Raw genomic sequence first — 23,206 nt, forward strand, 5'->3', positions numbered from 1 at the left:
AACCTTTGAAAAGTAGCTTGATCTAAAAACCTTGAAGGTTGTTTGATCTTAAACTTTGAAGATTGCTGGATCTGAAACTTTGAAGATTTCTGGATCTGGAACTTTTGAAGATTTCTGGATCTGGAACTTTTGAGAATTGCTTAATTTCAAAAACCTTTCAATATTGCTTCTATGATCATTATTTTAAACCTTTGAGGCTTTTGACTATTTATGGATGTTTTTAGAAGCCATCCATTACTCCCAAAGATTCCTAAAATTCATTTCCAAATATTTTGAAATAAATATGTTTAAAAACATGGTTTAAAAAATCTTCCCTTCTTAAGCCCTTTTTATTTATTAAAAAAAAAAAAAAAAACTTTTTAGAGTATATATGTTTTTAAAAAATGGTTTAAAACATCTTCCCTTCTTAAGCCCTTTTTATTTATTAAAAAAAAAATACTTTTTAGAGTATATATGTTTAAAAAAATATTTTTGATTTTCTATGAGCTTCAAACCACTTTATATTTGAGTTTAACCTTTGAAGTACTTACATTAAGAACATCCTAAAATATAATTCTTTAATCTTCAATCTTGTTCTTCCATCATCATTGTTGTTTCAATCTTTTATTTGAGCTTTTTACCAGTATAATTTTATTTCTCATGCTCTTTGTAATCCATAAGCTTTTCTTTGTGTTCTTCAAGGATTCTTTGTAATCCATAAACTATAGTTGTGTTCTTCAAGAATTATTTGTAATCCATAGGTTTCTTTATGCACTTGGCCTTTGTCACTTTCCGGAAAGAATTTTACTTGAAACATATTAAACATATCATTGATTTGTTATCATCAAAATAAGAATTGTAAGCCTTATTAGGCCAACAGAGAGTATTTGGGTGTCCAGCCTATGTGCACATTCCTGGTGAGGAGAGATCAAAGCTTAAGGTGAAGTCTAGATGGTGCATCTTTCTAGGATATCAGAAAGGGATGAAAGAGTTCAAGTTGTGGGATCTAATGGAAAACAAGTTGTTGATGAGTGGAGATGTGGTTTTCGATGAGAAAGTCATCTTGCGGCGTACTTTGGAAGAAGAAGAGAAACAGATGCCAAAAAACTACAGCAGCAACGAGCATGTTGTGCAGGTGGAGTTGGAGACGCAGGGAAGAAATGCAGGGAGTTCTAGCTCGAGAGATCAGTACGCGATGCAGGTGGAGTTGAAAACTCAAGGCAGGGATGAAAGTGCAAGGAGCTTTAGCTCGGGAGACTAGCAGCATCATAGTATAGTTGTAGACAGACCCAGACGCATCGTCAGGTCACCGCCTAGGTACGATTTTGATGATCTAGTGTCTTATACACTTATCACTAGTATTGGGGATCCTACTACATTTTAGGAGGCGGTGCATAGCCAAGAGAAAAATAGTTAGATGGGTGCTATAGTGGAGGAGATGGAATTTACTGCATAAGAACTAGACGTGGGATTTGGTGGAGCTTCCAGTTGAAAAGAGGACGATAGATTGCAAGTGGGTGTATAGGAAGAAAGAAGCGGTTTCAAAAAAATAAAGAGAATTTCAAGGCTCAGTTGGTAGAAAAGGGATACTTGTAGAGGAAAGGATTTGATTATGATGAAATATTCTCCTTTGTGGTCAAACACACTTCCATCAGGGTAGTATTGGGACTGGTGGCGTGATACGACATGCATGTGGATCAGGTGGACATAAAGACAATGTTCCTCCATGGTGATTTGGAGGAGTTGATTTACATGACACAGCCAGATTGCCAACTTGGACAAGAGCACTTGGTTTTTAAACTGAAAAAGTCACTTTACGAGTTGAAGCAATCTCCAAGGTAGTGGTACAAATGGTTTGATGCCTGTATAATCCATATTGGCTATAGGAGGTGTGAGTATGATTGTTGCGTCTATGTGAGGAGTATTGAGGACAATTCACTCATATTTCTGTTGCTTTATGTCGATGACATGCTCATTCTTGCGAAGGAAATGACTAAGGTGAATCAATTGAAGACTCTGCTGAGTAAAGAGTTTGACATGAAAGACTTGGGTGCGGTCAAGAGAATACTTGGGATGAAGATTCATAGGCACAGAGTTGCAAGGAGATTGTGGTTAGCTCAGGGCGGCTATATAAAGAAGGTGTTGGAAAGGTTTAGCATGGCTAATGCTAAACTGGTGAGTACACCATTAGCGAGTTATTTTAGGCTGTCTACCTCCCATTGCTCAAAGACGAATAATGACGTTCGTGACATGTCAAAGGTCCCCTATGCCAGTACAGTGGGTGTCTGATGTATGCTATGGTATGTACAAGGTCGGACCTGGTACAAGCTATTAGTGTGATGAGCAAGTTCTTTTTAAATCTGAGTTGACAACATTGGGATGCAATCAAGTGGATTCTTAGGTACTTGAGGGGTACAACTAGATGTGGCATTATGTTCAGCAGACAATAGAGTGATCCATCAATGGTAGGGTATGTGGACGTTGACTACGCAAGAGACTTGGATGACAAGAGGTCTACTACAGGGTACGTATTCACCCTTGTGGGAGGACCTATTTGTTAAAGGTCTATAATGCACTCGCTCATTGCTTTATCTACTACTAAATCGAAGTACATGGTAGTGGATAAGGCTGCCAAAGAAGCGTTATGGCCTATAGGATTGGTCAAGGAGCTGGGTATCCAGTAAGGTGGAGTTTGGTTGTAGTGTGATAGTAAGAGTGTCTATTCGGCGAAGAATTAGGTGTATCATGTAAGGACAAAGCACATTGATGTGCAGTTTCATAGGATCAGGGAACTAATTGCTTCAGGTGAACTTCTTCTTAAGCAAGTTCACACATCTGACAATGCAGCAAATATGTTGACGAAGTCTGTCACAATGGACAAGTTCAAGCATTGATTCGACTTGATTAATGTCTCCAGATGCTAGACGGCAAGCGGTCCCAGTCTATTGTCCCAAGTGGAGCAACGGGTTATGCTTTCATATTTCTCTTAAATGGTGAATATTCGCCAAGGTGGATATTGTTAGATATGTGGCTCATATTGAGTGGAACGCATGTGCTTGGAAAGCATGGTAAAGCAAAGAACAAGGAAGTTGAGCTACAAGAAGAAACCATTGACTGTTTGGTTGACGGTATGATCGACAGTTTTGGTCTTGGGAGATATCCATTAAAATTTTTAGTCTACAAGGGAACAACTCTCAGTATTAAATCGTCGATGGTTTGCTGAAACTATCAACGGTTTCGTTCGGTGTAGATCACAGATTTTGAATTAGGAGATCAATAGATTGGGAGATTTGGAGGATTTTCCTTCGGGATTTTCTACAAAAGTGTTTTAGATTTATTCTAAGTCTTCTGTATGCATAGGGTTAGAATAAAAAAAATATTTTGTAACCCTTGATATAAGTTTTGACGATTTGATAGTGAAATCAGCCGCTTACTCCCATGGATGTAGACACATTGCCGAACCTCGTAATTTTTTGTTTCATATGTTCTTATTGCTTTATTTTATTCTCTTTGTGATTGATTCTTTCCATATTCATTCATCGTTGGTTGCTACATTGCTCGTTCTAGATTCAATTTGTGTTGCGCATTGGTATACTACCATTCTGCACAACAAAAGGAGAGGATCATAAGTGTTAATTTGTTTGGCATATATTGAGTGAGAGCATAATACATGACAAAGTTTTATCATCATTAAAAGGAGGGGGGGATATTAGATTGAGATTTTAAAGTGTTACAAAACTTATTAGTTGCAAGTGATTGAATATATTCCAATATAGATGCAATCACAGATGCAAGTATAGATGCAATAACAGATGTATTTACAGATGCAAATGTAGATGCACTTATATTAAGAAAGTTAAGCAAAGAGATTATTATTTATTTTGATTATTCATGCATTTATTTAATCATGGTTAATCTTATAAATCCTAGATCAAATTATATGTGCTGGAATGCTTTAACGTCTTATCTTGTCAAATTAATTTTAAGTTTTAGTATATTTGCTTGGAAATCAAATTATCAAAAGAAATTTATTAGGAAGCTTTATGCTTTGATAGCTCATGTCTCAACAAAATTTGACTGTTGGACAAGTATTTCAAAAATAGATGTTGATGACAACTGTTGTTCGAATGTACCTTGCTAAAGTTATATATAATGTCTTCGCCCAACTTGAACAAACAGATTGAAAATACAAACATTCAAAGAGCTTATATTATTATCTTTTTGAAAGAAAAAAATTTATTGTATTTCTTATCAAAGTGAGCTTATTATAAAATCTTTTGACTAGGTTGAAACTTAGTTAAGTTTCTTTAGTTACAATGATCCTAAACAAGAATGTTATTAAGTGAGTTAGAAAAGAACTTGGAGACAATCTTTTCTATGTTTCTATAATTGAGGTATATCCCTATGAGGACTGAGTGTCCCAAATGTTTATACAATTTGGGTCTATTCGGTGGCGGCTGTGTCTCTTGAATGTTGTTGCAACATTATCAACAGTGCAAAGAGAGTGTGTGAGAGAAAGGAACGTAGTCCAGACTAAGTGATATTAGGTGTATTTAGAATCCAATTATAGTGAAAAACTCAAGCTAGTTTGCTTGGGAGAGTGGACGCAAGTCTGGTTATCGAACCACTATAAATCTATTGTTCTTCTCTCTCATTTGTGGTTTGATTATTATCTTATCTTGCGAGTATTGTGTGATTGTGTTTGAATTGTATCTCATTTACTTGTATTGATTGTGTTTGTCTTAATATTCATTTTGATTGAAAAAGAATTCAAACAAGTATTAAATTTTAAAATCACCCAATTCACCCTTCTTTAGGTGCTAAACGGACTAACAACATCAAACTTCGAGGAAGTTAGCGAATGAAAAAATAAAATTTAGATGTCCATGAAAAATAAAAATGTGTTTTTAAAAAGAGTAAGCTAGGATTAAAATGTTTTAAGAGATTGAATAAATGTATAAATTTATTTACAAAATTGTCCCAAACATGGATTTGTTTAACTTACAAATTTCAAAATTTAAGTAGGAAGTAAGAAATGGTATTGTTCCTCATAAAGAGTCGTGCAATTATCATTTGAATTTTGGGTGGCTAAGTGATTGATTAATATTGTTTAATGCTAATGAAATAGTTTTCGCAACTAATATGCATTGTGCATTCATTACGCTAATAATTATATACGCTTCTTGATTCCACAACGGAATGAATTTGGAGGGAGTAATTGTTATTTTTGAGTAACGACTAATTGTTTGAGTACTTATATTAGTGTTAATTTAATGATAATAGTGTCTTGAGTTTTAAAATTGTTTAGTATGGGTTATGATTAAATTGTTTGTCTTATTATTGTGGGGAGAGGGGGTGGGAATTGGGTCTAAATTAAAATTTTAAGGTATGGTTTGTATTTTCTTTTTTCTTTTCTTTTTTTTTGTTTCTCCATAATAAATAATTAAATACATTTTTTTTATGTTACTAATTTTCTTTTTGTGTTATTAGTTTTCAATTGTTTGAAAAAAAGTTAAAAATTAAATTTTATAATTTTTAGTTGCTTTGACAACTTGTTACTAAAATATTTTAATATCTAAAATCAACTTTTTAAAATTAAATCCTTTGTTTTATTCATACTTTTAATTAAAATGAAAACAAATTATCATATGAATTTAAAATATAATAAAAACAAAAATGTCAGTCAAATTTTTTTAAAAAAAATAATAAAACCCATTTACAAAAAATTTACTATTTTTTAATTTCATGCGCACTAAAGTTGTTATTTTACAATGATTTTTAAAATAATAATTAAATAAAATAAATTTCATAAATTTCATTTTTAAACATATTTTTTAAATTATTATTTGATTGAGCGATAAAAATAAGTAATTGTTTAAACAAGTTTTTAATTTGTATAATATTAACCAAATAAGTTACTAATTTTTTTTTTTATTTCTAGTTTTTAATTTTCTTTCCTAATTTTTGTTTTAGGACCCCTTAGCCGTTGATCAAGAATTTGAAGCATACCAACAAAAATGCACACGCACATGCGTGCACACAAGCAAATCCATAAGCATAAAAGCAATTAAAGAGAGGAAGAATAAGACAAACTCTTTTATAATAGTTCAGCCATCCCAAGCCTAATCTTTTGTGTTTTCCAAATCAATAGGTTGATTGTTTCGGTCCTATATCTTCCAAAAGGAAAAAAGATCTCTGAGAGTTGTTTCCTAAATCCGAAAGAGAGTATTTGGATTCTCCCAATAACTAAAAAGTGTATCATGTCTAAATCTAACTGGGGTTTCGCTGTGATGGAGTGACTCTAGTTGTAAGATATCTAATGAAACTGTCGCTGAAATTAAGATCTCATTCAAATAGACGCTCAATTTTAAACATCTTGAGGTTCACTATCATTAATGAGAAATACAATTCCAACACCAAATACAACACCTTATTTTGACGAAGATAAGGACACTAATTGCTTAATGACTAGTTTGAATAAAGGATTTTGCTTGAGAAAATGAAAGGAAAGGAAAATAAGAAAGAATTTTTCACTATATTTTCTCTCTATATTAAATACCATTTTAAATAAATTAATTAAAATTATTGTAATATGACTAAAAATTAAGATAAAAAAACTAGATGTCAAGGATGTGTAAAATTAAAATTTTATTTATTGATTTGGTAATTTTTTTTTCTCATTTTTTGGTAACCAAACATGAAAAAAGTAGAATCTTTCTTATTTTCCTTTCCTTTCCTCAATATTTTCCAAGTTCCAAATGGATCAAAAATGAAACGGAACAAAAATCCTCACAAAGATTGATTTAAAATATAAAGAGCAACTAAAATTACAAAAAATATAGCAAGAATATCAAACTACACCACAAGTTCTTGATTTTTTTCCCTATTTGAATCAAATGAATAGAATTGGACGGGATTGAGAGTAAGATTTTTAGCATATATGGTACCTAAATATTCTATCCTATATTCCTTTGGATATGAAGAGCACATTTACGGAGCATGGGGCCAAATGTGACTCAGCGACTGTTTGTCTATTCACATTAGTATGTGTGACACTCAAAAACAATCAACATATCCATAACAATATGCATAATGTGGAAAACAAACTTCTGAGATAAAAGTAAGCTTTTGGTCAGAACTTTATCTTTCTCAAGAAGAGTTGTGAAATGCTCACTGAAACAGTCTTAATGATTGTTTGGACCACTTGTAAGGAAGTACTTTTCTAGAAATAAAAAAGTACTTATTTTAAAAAGTAATTATCTAAAATAGTCTAAGACTTTATTATTAAATTTTTTTTCCAAATAAGTACTTTCTAAATTTTCAAAAAATACTTATTTTCCTTTAAAAAATATTTTGAAAATACTTTTTTTTAATAAATACTTATTTAAGTGTAAATCAAACACTATTTATTGAAATAAATACTTATAAAAAGCACTTTTTTGAAAAAATACTTATTTGTAAAGTTCCAAATGGAGGCTAAATTGACAAGCACCCAAATAACATGCCCTCAATTATAGATTTTTATTTATCAAAACAATAATAATGGTATCATCTCATTTGCCTCTTACAACTACCTACACACTTGACAAGCACCCAAATAACATAAACTCTATGATGGATTTTATTTATCAAAAACAACATGACCTCGACGAGTTCTATTCCACCCCAGGGGAGAAAGGGTAAGATGCTAGCTGCGTGCTTGCAAGGAAGGATTTCCCCTCTCTCCTCATCTCATCGACGGTTGAAGCAGCCAAGGATTTTCAAAGACCGCCACAACAGAGCCCATTTGTGCAATTTCACTTCACATTTAAGAAAACAAAAATAAACCAAATCAGTAAACAAAATATGTAACCAAATATGAACAGGAATGGGCTATTTCTTTGGCATGCTAAATGGTTAAAAACAGCCAATATTCTGAAACTGAATGCAACAGGAAAAAAATCCTGAGGTGCATGACGTGCATGTGGATATCTAAGTTTAATTAAAATAATCGCATAAAAACTAAACTTTTTTGCATATGGTTTGCATTGCTGGATCCATAAGCAAATAACACGTAGATGTAGTAAATTTGCAAAGGCAAGACACAATCAGATCTGCTGCTTGCTAACGATGAACATGTTGCAGGAACAGATGGTTTTTCCCCCAAAAGAATTTTCATGGAAAAACCCTGAATTTGATGGATGCTTCCTGGATCATAATGATCCATGGATTACATTAGCGCTGTTTTTTTGACAATGACTCATTAGTTTGCATTAAGACCTGGTCCCTGGACCTTGAAAGTGCAGCTAGCAATATAATAGAGGAGGTCCTGAATATCAGCCAGTCTTTTGGAAGGGAGTTTCACTGGATGCTCACATCGTCTACTGAAAGAACTGGTCTTCTGGCAAGAAGGCTTACCAACATTTCAAATATCATTTCTATCCTCCTTGATTTGTTGAATTAGCCACAGGCCCATGGCATCCCCAACCCATTGTTCTACGCAACTATTCCTCAGCTTTGATGATTAAGATGCTTTGCCCTTTTTCTGCCTGTTCTACAGAGTGATACTAAGTTTTCTTCAATGCCTTACAAGAGGCATCTCATCCTACATATCTTTTGCTCCTTCAGCTAAATTAAATTTCTCCTCAGAAATAGGGAAAAATCATTTATTCCTCATTTTCCCTTCTGAAAAATTGGAATCGTGAATCCATGGCATATATACCACAGACACAACTATGGAACAATTTAAACCTTCTGGAAAAATTTAAACCTTCTGACATGGACAAAAGGTGGTGTTGGATGCAGCAACTCCCTTAAGTTAGGAGCCTAGATTCACGAGCAAAAGCATTTTTTATGCTTGTCAAATTTAATAAAACAAAAAAGAATGATTCGATTTACAGTAGAGCCAAAGCAAGTAAATGAAGAAGTCAATGAATATTTAATCAGATGAACTAACATTAACTTGTGTATGTAAATGAATTGAGTGTATGAATAATTAGGTTTAAAGCCTGGCCCAGTTATAAAGCCATAACTTCATAATATAAAATGCAAATCAGCAAGAATATATTTCATTCATGTTTTAAGTAAATAAAGCTGCACTCTAAATTTTGGCATAAATGAACAATTATTTCTGTAATTGTCAATATACCGTCTCTGCAACTATCATGTCCACCAAAGGACAAAATAGCATATATGAACAAGTGATCCACAAATCATAGGTATGATCATTATGGTTTCTAGGACATGCGCCTCTTATTGGGGTGTGCAAGATTTTGAATGCAACTATGGCTGCCAGTGAAGTTGTGAGTGAAGCCAGAAGAGAGAAGATAGGTAATTGTTTGTTTTAAGCTTACAAGAGTCTGAAAAGGCATATGATTGAATTTGTTAGGAGTTTCTTGGTGAGGCATTGGAATTCAAGGGTTTCCAAAGTAGTCACAAGGCGAAGGATGAGGATTAGTGGGTCTCTGAAATGCAGTTTTTGTGATTATTGCGGCAGGGAAACCAAATCTTGTTTTGACGCTAGGCATTTTAAGCAAGATGATTGGCAAAGAGAAGGATAAGAGAAGGGATTAGAGCAAGACCAAAGAATATTTTTGCCCATCACAGTTCGCAGCTAACACTTTTGTGTGTGGATGATGTTACGTATAGTTTTTCAAATGTTTTAACCATTAATAGGATTTCCTACTTAAATATTAATGTCTCTAAGAGTGATTATTTGTGTAAATTATTCGTGAGGATTGAAGATTTTTGTGCTGGTTTTGGACTCTTTGGGTGATTATGCGTGTAAGTTTTCTTTTTTCTTACTTATCAAGTCTGATGTGTCTTTCCCTCTTCATTGGCACAACTTTGGGTGGTTATGCATGTAAACCTTTTTTTTTTCTCACCCTTGTCAACTTTGCTGCATCTCTCTGTCTTCATCAGTGCATTTAGAAGGCTGAAGTCCTTTCCAAAATAAAGGCATTTGTTTGGAGGCAGCCCTTAGTAGAGCAAACACCAACAATCTGTGGCAAAGGAGGCTTTCTGAGGCTCTCTGGATGTGTGCTTTCTGTGTCAGAGTGGTTCAGAGAACATTCCCCATTTGTTTTTGCACTGTACATTTTCTTGGGATTTGTGGCGTAGATAATTTGGAGTATTTGGTGAAGTTTGAATGCATCAGGACTCAGTGGAACAGCTTTTGGGTATTATTTTGTTGCTTTTGGGAAAGCCATGATCATAAATTTCCACACAATTGTCAAAATTTTGATTGAAATTTCTACATTCCATCACCTCAAAATCAAAATGGCAGTTGATTTCTGTCTTATAAAATTTCGATCTAAATTTCAATGGATCATACCAAATTTATCAAAATTTCAAAATTTTAGCGAAATTTGTCAAAATTTTGACTATAAAGTGAAATTTCCTTGGAATTCAAATGTGATTTAAACATAAAGTGAAATTTATGTCTTATTGAAACCAAAGATTATTACAAGGGCTTTTGAGGCTATATGAAAAATTAAAGTTCGATATTAGCAACAACATTTTATTTAGTCATTTAGGTCTAAATTATCTTTGTTTGTATAATAATTAATATTTAACTAATTTATGAAATTCAGTTATATTAACTGAATATATTTAATGCAAATACTTTATTGGAGCACCTCATACAGAAAATAGTTGACATATATGTATTTAATTTTAAATATATGTAGTTCTAAAATTTGCATTATTACGTCTATTGGTCATTTCTAAAGTTTCAAAAAAGGACTTCCGTGCTTTCCTACAAATTTCCATTATTTTTTTAAATCAAAATCGAAATTTCCATTGAAATTTCAGTACTTTTGAAGCTTTGAAATTTTAGTTGAAATCGAAATCTAAGATCTTGGGGAAGGGTAAGGGTGCTGGAAGGTAGGTTGTGGAGGTGTGCTCTTTTGGCTGTTTTGTGGGGGATTTAGTTGGAACAGAATGGTATCTTTTCAGACGAGATTTTCTCCATCTTTACTTTGGGACAGGTGGTATTTGGCATCTCTTTGCACTTTTAGCATGGGTTATTTCAAGGGCTATTGCTTTGAGGATACAAACCATGATTGGTCGCATTATTGAGCTGATTCTATTGTATTTTTTTCTTTCTACATTCAGTTTGAGGATTCCTTGTTCTCTTCTTTGTGTTTTTTTTCTCCTCGCTGTTCTAATAAAGTTTCTTTTTCTACCAAAAAAACATGTCTCTAGGAGGCACAGAGCTTTGTATTCTTTCTTAATTTTTCTATAACAAGGCTTTGTATCGTACATTGGCCCCTCACTTATTTAGCTAGTTCAGGGGTCAAAAGGCCCACACTTGAATATAGATATGGGTGTTGAAATGAGGAAAAGGTTTGAAGAAAAGCAAGTTACTTCTGCTGAGGTAACAATAGAAATTCTGGGAAGAGTTGCAGGATGTACTTTAAGTAAATTGAAAGAATCACTTGTCCAGAAGGGTGGGACTAACAACAGGGTGAATAGCTTGCAAGGTCAAAAAAAATTGGGGGAGATTTTCAAATAATTGACAGCATTGACATCAGTGATTTTGATTTTGATTTTGATGGGGGTCTGCTTATGGACGAGATTCAAGAATAGTATGGGTATGTTTCTGATTCATCTCATATGCTTGGGGATATAAAGGAATATGCCACCTTACCCATTGGAAGGAATGGAGGGAATTTGTTTTTCTGAAAATGATTGTGTGGATGACAAGAAATTGGCTGAGGATGGAATTTGTCCTCCCTGTAGAGGAGTTTTCTGGGAAGAATCTTCAAGCTCAGCATTTGTTGGATGAATTGGGTTTAGACATGTTAGATGTGGAAGGAATGACATTCGGATAGATGGTGGTAAATCTAAGGCTAAGAAGGGTTAGAAGAATTCGGAAATTTAAAGTGCAAGGGTTTAAAGAAGGGTTTTCTTGCTTAATTTTTGTGTAACTCTGTTTTATTTTTATTCTCATTTTTATTTATTATTATTTTTTTGGCATTATTATTCTTATTATTATTTTGAGGATTTTCATCTTCTCGTCTATGTTGCAATTTATCTCTCTTAATATATCTTATTTTATTATTTAAAAAAAAAAAACAAACAAACAGTAGTTCTTCTTTGCGTGCTGCATCACTTGGTTCATGTTTTATTGAATAATACAACAAAACCACTCTTGAAGATCTTACCTTAAAATTGTTTAATCTATAGGCATTCTCTGTGCCAGCTCTGATTAGAACCTATGATATTTCAGACACGTACTCTGCATTGAAAAGAATGCATTGGATGAAGAGATGTCTGATTTCAATTTTGTAAATCCCACTGGGTGGGGCCAAGTATATTAATCGTTTTTTGCTATTTTTTTTACAAACAAAGAAATTTATCAGAAAAAAAAAGAAGAATAAAACAAGAAAAAAGAACAAGGAAAAGAGGGAGTTATAAGATATCCTCACAATATAACAGAAAAAAGAGCCAACTCGAAAACCAGAGCGCAAGGATTACAAAACAGCTCTACTTGAGCACAGCAAACCAGTCCTGTGTAGATCTACCAGAGGTTAATGCTGAAAGAAACCATTCACCACAACCCACAGCAATAATAAAATATACTCTATTCCAAAGCAAGTTAAGAGAGTATCCAAGTTCTTAAAGGTTCTGGCATTTCTCCAACCAAATGCACCAGAAGATAGCCCACTGCTATAAAGCTTCTCTCTCCTTCCCTTTCCAAACCCCCTGGATGACAAAGTTCAAAATGCCTCCAAGGAAGGGCACGCCAAATTCTCTCAAAAAATGCCAAACAATTTACTCTGGGTCCAAGAGAAATGACAATGTAAGAACAATGAACAAGTCTCTCTGCTCTTAAAACAGAGAATACACACATCACGCAATACAAACTTATTAGGATCGTTTGTACCAATTTTTTCCAAGATTTCTGTCTACATAAAGGTCCTAACCTTAAGGAGCTTTGGTTTTCCAAATGAGAGACTTGAGGGGCAATAAGTAGCATTAGGAGCATGAGTTAAATAGGAAAAGAAGGATTTACAAAAAAAAAATTCCCCAAAAGAATCTAAACCCCAAACTGATGTGTTTACTCAGAATGAAGCACATTGAGCAAAGGGGCAAGCCCACTGGTCTCTTTCTCATTAAGGTTCCTTGCAGAATGAAAATCCTAGAATTGTCCACTCTCTTGCAACAGAAAGCAGACATATGGGAATCATGAAAAGAAGATAAATGATAGAGATGAATCAGACAATGATACTCATTAGCCAAAAGAGCCTCACCTAACTAGGATTCTCACCCCATTACCAACACTATACCAAACATGAGGGGGGAAAAATGATAAATATAAACACAAATTCCCAAGGACTCAAATAGGTCATGTTAAACCCAGTTTCAGTGTCCTATCGACTTTGAAGAAGTACAAATTTACTGCAAATGATCCAAAAGTCGGGTTCTAAAGGGAAGCGCCGCAACCACTTCCCCACCAAGGAAATGTCTTTGGACCCCAAATTACCTAGATCTAGACCTCCCTCCCTTCAGATCTAACAAGAGTCCCAGCTAACAAGATGATCTCTGATTCTCTATCATGCTCACCAACTCTTGACTGCAAGAAGAATCCCCTCACCAACTTATCTAATCTATGAGCCACTCTTGCACAAATTTTGAAAAGAAGTAAGTCGTACATGGGGAGAGAGGAAAGACAGGCATGAATAAGAGTAATGCAACACCCCCCCCCCCAAAGGAGTTGCATGGTCGAGCTCCTATTGTCCTTGCTAGATATTCAGCTGGAGCCTCCAAAATTGATCAAGTTGACAAGCAGTTAGATGATCGAGACAAAGTGCCTTAGCTCTGTAAGGGAAATCTTGTTGCAGCTCAAGCTTGTCTGAAACAGCAAGCTGATAAGCATTGTAGTGATAGGGAATTCTCAATGGGAAATTGGGTTTTTCTTAGGCTACAACCCTATAGACAAATATTTCCTACTGTGCTTCAATGAAGTTATCTCTTTGATCCAATGGGCCTTATAAGATCGTGGAACGTATAGGCCCTGTTGCTTATTGTCTTCACTTACCATCAATCTCTAGAGTACATCGAGTTTTCACATCTCTTGCCTTAAAGAAAATAGGGGAGCTAGTTACTCCGCAGCTCCACTTGCCTGATACTGCACCTATTAGTGAGATTTAAGTGCAACCACAAGCAATTTTGGATCACCAAGTGGTCAAATGTAGAAAAGGCATCACAGAAGTTTTAATTTACTGGTATCAGTTACCAGCTGAAAAAGCAACTTGGGAAACTTATCAATCCTGGGAGGATAGGATCCAGGAGTTTATTTGTTGTTCAGCCTTGAGGACAAGGCTGGTTTGAAGGAAGCAAGAATGCTAGGATTCCCAAATCAATTCGGGTTTCTATCTAATGTGCTAGGATTCCAAAAAATCAATTAGGAATTCTATTCAAGTATTAGAATTCTGATGGAGAGCCACCAATGAACTTTAGATGTTTATATTGTAGCTAAGTTTTCTTCTTCTTTTTCTATCTCTGTTATGTTCTATTCTTGCCCTTTTTGTCATCTCTCTCTCTCTCTCTCTCTCTCTCTCTCTCTCTCTCTTGCCTACTTCAATTCTCTCCCCTAACTATTTCAATTCTCTCTCTCTATTTCTGACTTCCATTGTTTGTCCTACATGAAATTGGTATCAGAACCCAACCACAATTACCATGCCATAAGCAAACCACACCTTGTAGCCTTCAAAATCAAAGAACAGAGCACTGCAATTGTCGTCACAGACCAGAAGAGTTTACAATTAAATTGATTCAATTTCAATTGTCGTAAGCATTTCTTGCACAACTACAAGTCCTATAAGCTATAAAGCATTCAAGAATCAAAAATTGCAGGAAGTCCCCAAAAAACCGAAGCACTGTTCATATGGAAACTTCCTCAGAAAATTACAATCCTGCCCCTTATATCAAAACCCTAATTTCAAGGCATTAATTCACAACACCTCCTTCACCATCACACACAAACACCACCGAAGCCCCCCTCCCTGCAATTTCACCTTCACCCACCAAGGGGGTAGCCCCACGCACATCCGAAAGGTGTTTGCGACGCCCTTCTCAACTCTTAAATCTGCCAATATTTTCTTGACACACCACCCCCATCACTGAAACCACCACCCTTCAATATGGCGCTAGCCAAAGAACCATCACAGGAGACACCTTGCTGGTGGTGCACACACCCAACGCACCAGAGACCTGCAAGTGAAAGTTCCAGACTGTTATCCTGCTTCCAAATTCGCAAGAAATTGCCTCCAGCCACGACAAATTGTGTTTTTCCTTGAGATTTTGAAGCAAAATTGAGGAAAATTCAAGTTCTAGTGCAAGTTACATGTTTGGAGGATAATTCAGCAACAACACTGAATTCAGTCTTCATTTGCTGCATTTTGCAGGTTTTTATTTTGTGGGGACTTGAGAAATTTGGAAGTTAGTCTGATCTTGGACTGCCAACTCAAATATCTGAGTTTTGAAGGCCTGCCAGATTTCAGCTTGAGGCCCAAATGCTAAACTTTGAGATTTACAGAGGTGAATTAGTTTTCCTTCATGAGATTTTGAGGTTGGTCTAAAGAAATCCAACTTTGATAGTTTGATAATGTTTTTGGAAGGGAAAATTCCGTGCGCCACCTTCATTGTTCAAGTGGAGCATCAACAAGCATCTAAGGGCCTTTAGTAAGGTTGCATAGACTCACACTTGGACTCCAAAGAAATTGAATTAATGTTCTTTACCTATTTGGTACTTGTTTGAATTTGCATTGGTCTATATTTATTCTCCATTTTTTAAAAAAGAAAAATGAAATTAATTATTACCTAAAATTTAAAGATTTGATTTATCAGTGTGCTCTTAATAAGAAACCTAGAATAGTACTTTTGTTCAAGAAAGAGTTGAGGGATGAAATTAGAAGATATACAAAAGTTTGAAAACGTCCAACTACTCTATCTGATGCTTACCATATGGCTTCAGAAGCAGAGAGATTTCTCCAGCTACCAACCCATAATCCCACTACATATTTTAAAGAGTTTCATCAGTCTACATCAATTCCTCCATGGTCACAAGGTGTTCCTAGATCTTCCCAAAGTGTTCAAGAGAAAACTCAAATTGTCGTGTAATTGAGTATCATGACTACATAAAATATTTGCATATTAATAATGCACAATTTTTTGATTATTCTGCAGGCATAAGTCATGAATTTTCTCAATATGAGATTGTAGAATTGTCTTTAGTGACACAAAATACTGTTGGAGCCTTTAGGCCAGAGATGGACCTTAACTTGTCAACAAACTTGGTTGTTGAGACTTGCAATGAACATCAAGATGAGTTGCCAACTACTAAGACACATATATTTGTCAATGATCTTGCTCTTCACTCAATTTTCCATTTCTAACCAAAAGTGTGAGGAACAATTGGTTGCTGTAGAGTTGTTGAAAATTCTTCAGTCATGGAACCTATTTTTGAAAATCCTCTTGAGATTATTTCTCCCCAATCCAATAAACTTGTGCGTCCATCCCTTTCATCTTCTCCCTCTATATTTTAACTAACCAAACCTAGTTAAACATTGTCCATCATCTTAGAATATGGATGAAATGCATATTTGCTTGATCTGCCAATAGATTTGGATATTAAATTGATTTCTCGTTTGGAGGACTTGGTATTTTATTAGAGGACATTGCAGCCTTCTATGGTACTTGCAGTTGGAGGATCTTCTAGACACTCTCCAATGGTGATTGATGATAAAATGTAGATTGTGCCTCCCCTTGATTTGCCTACATGTTTGACTTTGTTCCCTCACATGGAGTTAAACCTACTATGCCATTACAAAACTAAAGGTCAAGTTTTCTCTAACAAGGGGAGTTTGATGGAAAACTTTAGAAGTTTATATTGTAGCTAGGTTTTTTATATTTTAGTTTGGTTAAACTCTGGTTATTTTAGAAGTTCAGTTAATTTAGGTTTATTTTGTTTATTAAAGTACTTTGGGGTTGTTTTGAAATTTCTTATTTTATTGAGGATTTTATTTGAATGTGTTTTAGATAGTAATGGGTATAAGTGCTGGACATGTAAATTATTGTACAGCTATCATTTTGAAATCAGAATTACTTCAGTTTCCCTCCCTCCCTCCCTCCCTCCCTCTCTCTCTCTCTCTCTCTCTCTCTCTCTCTCTCTCTAACAGATTCTCTTTCTGCCCCTCTCTCTCCTGCAAGTTCTTCTTCTTCTTCTTCTTCTTCTTCTTCTTCTCATCTTCTAATTCTCTACCCTAATTCTTTCGATGCTCTCTCTGTTTATGAATTCCATTGTTTGTCCTACATCAGATTTCCAAATTAATTAGGATTTCTATTTTATCTAGACTTTTCCTTATTTTCCTTGTTATTTGAGGAGTAGTTATTGGACTCCATCAAGGACTTGGATTGGGATTGTAATGTTTTTGCACTCCTACTAGGAATAAGATTCCCTGCCCTATATATATATATATATATATATATATATATATATATATATATATATATATGTATGTATGTATGTATGTATATATAAATATGTATGTATGTATGTATGTATATATAAATATGTATGTATATATATATATATGTATGTAAGTATGTATGTAAGTATGTATGTATGTATGTATGTATGTATGTATCCCTATAGGGCTTTTCCATTCTAGCAACAATACAATTTAGAGCCGTTGGCTAATTTGGAGGCCTCAAAGTGATCAACCCTATTTTCTCTTTCTATTTTCCATCCTTTCAATTTCCCCAATTTTCGTATGACAAAAACCTAGGGTCTTATCAGATGGTAGTAGCATATTTCCTTGTCAAGGGTATCCCTTCATTCAATCAAGATTATGGATTGTCATTGACAATTTTCTCACACAATCTATTTGATTTCTATATCCAGATCCATTAACTTCCAATACTTTTTGCAAGCTCTCACATGCCAGTGAATGCTTTTCTTTAGTGGCTTGGCATGGTGATTCCTGCATTTGAGTTATATTTCCAATATCCATGCACAAAGATTGTAACGCCCCGAACCCGAAAATGGGGTCCGGAGAGTTAATTTAAATAAATCTCTGATACCAAGGAATTATATAGCAAAAGATTTCCATAACAAATACCAGAGTACTAAAAATCATCCTTAATTACAATAAAAATCCCAATATCACAATAATAGATCTAAACTCATTAAAACATAAATAAGATATTAACAACAATATCTTCAATATCAATTTAATACATCCTTAGGAATTTCAGAATAACCCAAAATAACAAGATTAACATTTAATCTAAATCTCTCTATCTAGTCTCACCCACGCTTCCACTACACTACTCTCATTACTGTCATACTCCACAGGGCATCTGAAAAATGATATATAATGATGGGGAATAATCATCAGTGTGTGGCCAATGAGTTCTAGTGTATCATTTATATAAATAACATTCAATGCGTATATCTTATAATTAACTCTGTATACTATAGGTCATGTAGACATATAAAGCAATCTATCCTTTGGTGACCACATCCGATGCATACCCAGGCACACATTGACATTGGGCCCTCTTTTAGCACCCTACCCCGTACGGTAGGCCTACTCAGCAATTCTTCCCAATCCAGCAAGCCCTCAGGCTAAATCCCAAGGATCAGAGCGTTATGTATCGCCGTCCTCCTCTGCCTTGATATCACCAAACATATCCCTCAGATATGCAATTGGACAATACTATAGTACCATACTCATCTAACCTTATTTATCCATTTATTCTCAGGCTGGCCTGCATAAGGGAGGAATAACCCCATGCTGACCTGTATGCCCAATCATACCATTTATCATTTCAATATCCATGGATTATGTTTAACAGTTGTAATCTCAACAGGTTTAATTTAAACAATAACTGAAATATTCTCATGCCACACATTTAAATGATAAATCATACTTTGATAATATTCATATAATCATATACCTCATATTATAATCATACATTCAGATTTGAAACCACGTAATATTCATACACTCATATTTCATACTTTAATCGGTTAATTTTTTAAAAGAGCTGACATAATTTATTCCCCTTACCTGTTCCTGAAGATCTGCCTATCACTTTCCTGAAAAGGTGCCTGCAACTTTGAAGAACCAAAACCCTAGCTTCACTGGACCTTGCCGCGGAGAAAGACAACCGGCAAGTCACAAGAAGAAGGAGAGAAAACCGACCGGAGGCCATGCCAGAGACCCAGGAGGCCCTAGAAGAGTGAGAAACATGAAGGGGTAAGCGAAACACACTGGAGGGTCGAAACCCAAGCAGAGAAAGAAGGGACAGGAAGAAAATGAAATAAAAACGACTTGAAACCTATTTATAGAGATGCTAGCCCGCGGGAAACCGTCGACAGTTTTTTTGAGTTTTACGAAACCGTCAACGGTTTGGCACTTAAATTGCTCTCGGTAGTTGTAATCGTCGACGGTTTTTTTGAGACTTCCTGAACCTGTCGATGGTTTGATCCTATGTCAAACCAATTTCCTTCTTTCCTTTTCTTTTATTTAATTTCTTTTATTTTCCGGGTTCGGGTTCTTACAATCTCCCCCCCTCATAAAAATTTAGTTCTTGAAATTTGTTAAATATGACCTCGAACAACGATATCAATCATGAATCCAACAACTTGAAGCTAAACCCGTAAACAATCCTATCCTCCTCATAAGTCAAACCTATACTCTGGTATTAATCATTCCTAGAGTCCACAAAATCTATATCCTAAGCTCTGATACCACTATACAACACCCTAAACCCGAAAAAGGGGTCAGGAGGGTTATTTTAAATAAATCTCTGATACCAAGTAATTACATAACGGAAGATTTACATAACAAATACTAGAGTACTAAAAACCATCATTTGTTACAATAAAAATCTCAGTATCACAATAATAGATCTGAACTCATTAAAACATAAATAAGATATCAACAACAATATCATCAATATCAATTTAATACATCCTTAGGAATTTCAGAGTAACCCAAAATAACAAGATTAACATTTAATCTAAACCTCTCTATCTAGTCCCACCCACGCTTCCACTGCACTACTCTCATTACTGTCATACTCCACACGGCATCTGAAAAATGATATATAATGATGGGGTGAGACACCTCTCAGTAAGAAGGAATAAATTATCATCAATGTGTGGCCAATGAGTTTTAGTGTATCATTTATATAAATAACATTCAATGCGTATATCTTATAATTAACTCTGTATACTGTAGGTCATGTAGACATATAAAGCAATCTATCCTTTGCTGACCACATCTGATGCATACCGAGGCACTCACTGACATTGGGCCCTCTTCTAGCACCCTACCCCGTACGGTAGGCCTACTCAGCAAGCCTTCCCAATCCAGCAAGCCCTCGGGCTAAATTTCGAGGATCTGAGCGTTACGTATCGCCGTCCTCCTCTGCCTTGATATCACCAAACATATCCTCAGATATGCAATTTGACAATACTATAGTACCATACTCATCTAACCTTATTTATCCATTTATTCTCAGGCTGGCCTATACACGGGAGAAATAATCCCATGCTGACCCATATGCCCATTCATACCATTTATCATTTCAATATCCATGGATTCTTTTTAACAATCGTAATCTCAACAGGTTTAATTTAAACAATAACTGAAATATTCTCATGCCACATATTTAAATGATAAATCATACTTCAATAACATTCATACAATCATATACCTCATATTATAATCATCTATTCAGATTTCGAACCAACATAATATCCATACACTCATATTTCATACTTTAATCGATTAATCTTTTAAAACAATTGCCATAATTTATTCCCCTTACCTGTTCCTAAGGATCTTCCTATCACTTTCCCCAAAAGGTGCCTGCAACTTTGAAGAACCAAAACCCTAGCTTCATTGGACCTTGCTGCGGAGAAAGACAACCAGCAAGTCGCGAGGAGAAGGAGAGAAAACCGACCAGAGACTATGCCGAAGACCCGAGAGGCCCAAGAAGAGTGAGAAACACAAAAAGGTGAGGGAAACACACTGGAGGGTCGAAACCCTAGCTGAGAGAAAGAAGGGAGAGGAAGAAAATGAAATAAAAACTTGAAACCTATTTATAAAGATGCTAGCCCGCAGGAAACTGTCGACGGTTTTTCTAGGCTTTATGAAACCGTCGATGGTTTGGCACTTAAATTGCTCTCAGTGGTTGTAACCGTCGACGGTTTTTCTGAGACTCTCTGAAACAGTCGACGGTTTGATCCTGTGCCAAACCAATTTCCTTCTTTCCTTTTCTTTTATTTATTTTCCGGGTTCGGGTCCTTACAAAGATCACCTCTCTTTTGCTTTGCAGTAACCATCTAGAATACAATATCCAGTAGTAAGATTATGCTTGGAAATTTTGTATCAACTATAAAGTTCATTTGATAGTCCAATGAATTAATTAAATATTTTTTACTGGATGCACATAATTATAAGATTTGTTTTTAAAAAACCTCTTTTTCTCCTATGATGTTTTCATGGCATATACATGAGACATTGAGATTTGTCTGCCATACCCTAAGGTATTTTCAGGTATGCAGACGCATTCAGATGTGCCTTATAATGCTCCTTACCTTCTTAAAATGGAAAGAAAAAAATGACTCTTTTGCCATGCTTTTCTTGCACAAGGAGGCTCCTAATACCAACAAGTAAACTTCCTAGATAGAAGTTCCAGATCCATCTGCAGACACAGAGTTTCCTTCGAGTAAATGGGTTCATGTTGGCTGTGAGGTATGCTATAAACAATTCAAGGTATCACAACTACTGCTGTAAGATAGTTTGTCAGTTTTTTAGTAATTACTTGCTCATTATCAATTTTTTAACATTACAAGATGATCATATTTTACTTGCACTGCAGATTCTAAGAGCATGTTTGATGGGTTCCCTTCTCACATATACTTTAGAATGAGATTTTGTTTTGTTTCTTGTTTTAATTATTTAGAGGTAGTTTTATTTAAAGTCATTCAGATCAAACAAACGCCCACTTATACCACTACTAACACATATTTACATAAAAACCTCGAATAAAAGAAAGAATTACAAAATAACCCCAAAGTTATTAAATACACAAAATAAACCAAACGTCTAACACACAATAAATATCACAACCTAAAGTAAAAGTCCTGGCTACCAAATATACATCTAGAGTTCTCCATTGGTGGTTCTTGATCAATCAGCCAACCACAATCCTGCTCTATCCAAAAGATTTTGGGCAGCAACATCCTGCTGACTAATATTCTCCACATGAATAGGAAGAATCCATCCTAACACTTATTAGTCACAGGCAAATAGGTACATCTTCTAAACCTTCAAGTGGAAAAAGGAGCACATTAGAAATATCCCCAGTGCATCAAAAAAGTCAGAATGCAGAATCATAATCCAAATAGTCGCATATCTCATCCAACAATAGACCACTATCACCAGCAAACTAACTATAAACTTGCTATCTCTTTCCAAGATATCCCTCCAATATTTCTCCTTCTGATTACCTCCTTTGTCTATCTTGACTTTGAGCAATTTTGAAACACCTCAACATAAAAATTCCCAGCATCATTTATTTCTAGAAATTTGCCTCCCTGCAAGCTTGAATTCGTGCAACTGTTCACAAGCATATTTTTCTTATCTCTCCCCTTCTTTGCTGATCAACACTCATACGCCTTCATAAACATAGGAATCACATTTATTTCCATTCTGTCAACTCCCAGAAATACTTACCTCTTCACACAAACCATTGTTAAGAATCTCATCATTCTTTCCTCCATGTGATTGAATTTCCTGCTCCACCTGAGAGAATCTCCCTTTCGCCTTTGACTGGAAATTCCCTTCTCAAACCATTCCCCCCGACAAGCTTGAAGTCATCCAATTGTTCACAAGCATATTTTTCTTATCTTTCCCCTTCTTTTCTGATTGACGCTCATACACCTTCATAACCATAGGTGTCTGACATTTATTTCCATTCTGTCAACTCCCAGAAATACTTACCTCTTGCCATGTACCATTGTTAAGAATCTCATCATTCTTTCCTCCATGTGGTTGAATTCCTGCTCCACCTGAGAGAATCTACCTTTTATGTTTTTGACTCGAAATTCCCCTCTCAAACCATTCCCCCTTTCCAAAATATCCTGCTCATGATTTTCCTTTAATCCTTGATTCTTGCTATAAGAAACTTCTTGGGCCTCATCTCTGCACGAGACCCCAAT

The 23,206-nt window shown here is 35.1% G+C and overlaps 1 protein-coding gene across 3 annotated transcripts in view; it reads right to left on the bottom strand.

Annotated features, from left to right (window-relative positions):
- Positions 1-7,481: 7,481 nt before the first annotated feature.
- The window catches only part of LOC131157367 (3-oxoacyl-[acyl-carrier-protein] synthase II, chloroplastic-like), a 46,647-nt gene continuing 30,922 nt past the window's right edge, over positions 7,482-23,206 (bottom strand). The window contains exons 14-15 of one of the 3 annotated variants that reach the window (XR_009137254.1): positions 19,041-19,204; positions 7,482-7,778 (exon numbers count right to left, since the gene is read on the bottom strand). The gene's annotated coding sequence lies outside the window, so the exon portion shown is untranslated. Of the gene's footprint in view, positions 7,779-12,125; positions 12,200-19,040; positions 19,205-23,206 lie in introns of all 3 variants that reach the window. The other 2 variants (XR_009137253.1, XM_058111452.1) reach the window with 2 other exon arrangements.

This window comes from Malania oleifera, chromosome 6, assembly GCF_029873635.1.
Source record: "Malania oleifera isolate guangnan ecotype guangnan chromosome 6, ASM2987363v1, whole genome shotgun sequence".
Taxonomy (NCBI): Eukaryota; Viridiplantae; Streptophyta; class Magnoliopsida; order Santalales; family Ximeniaceae; genus Malania; species Malania oleifera.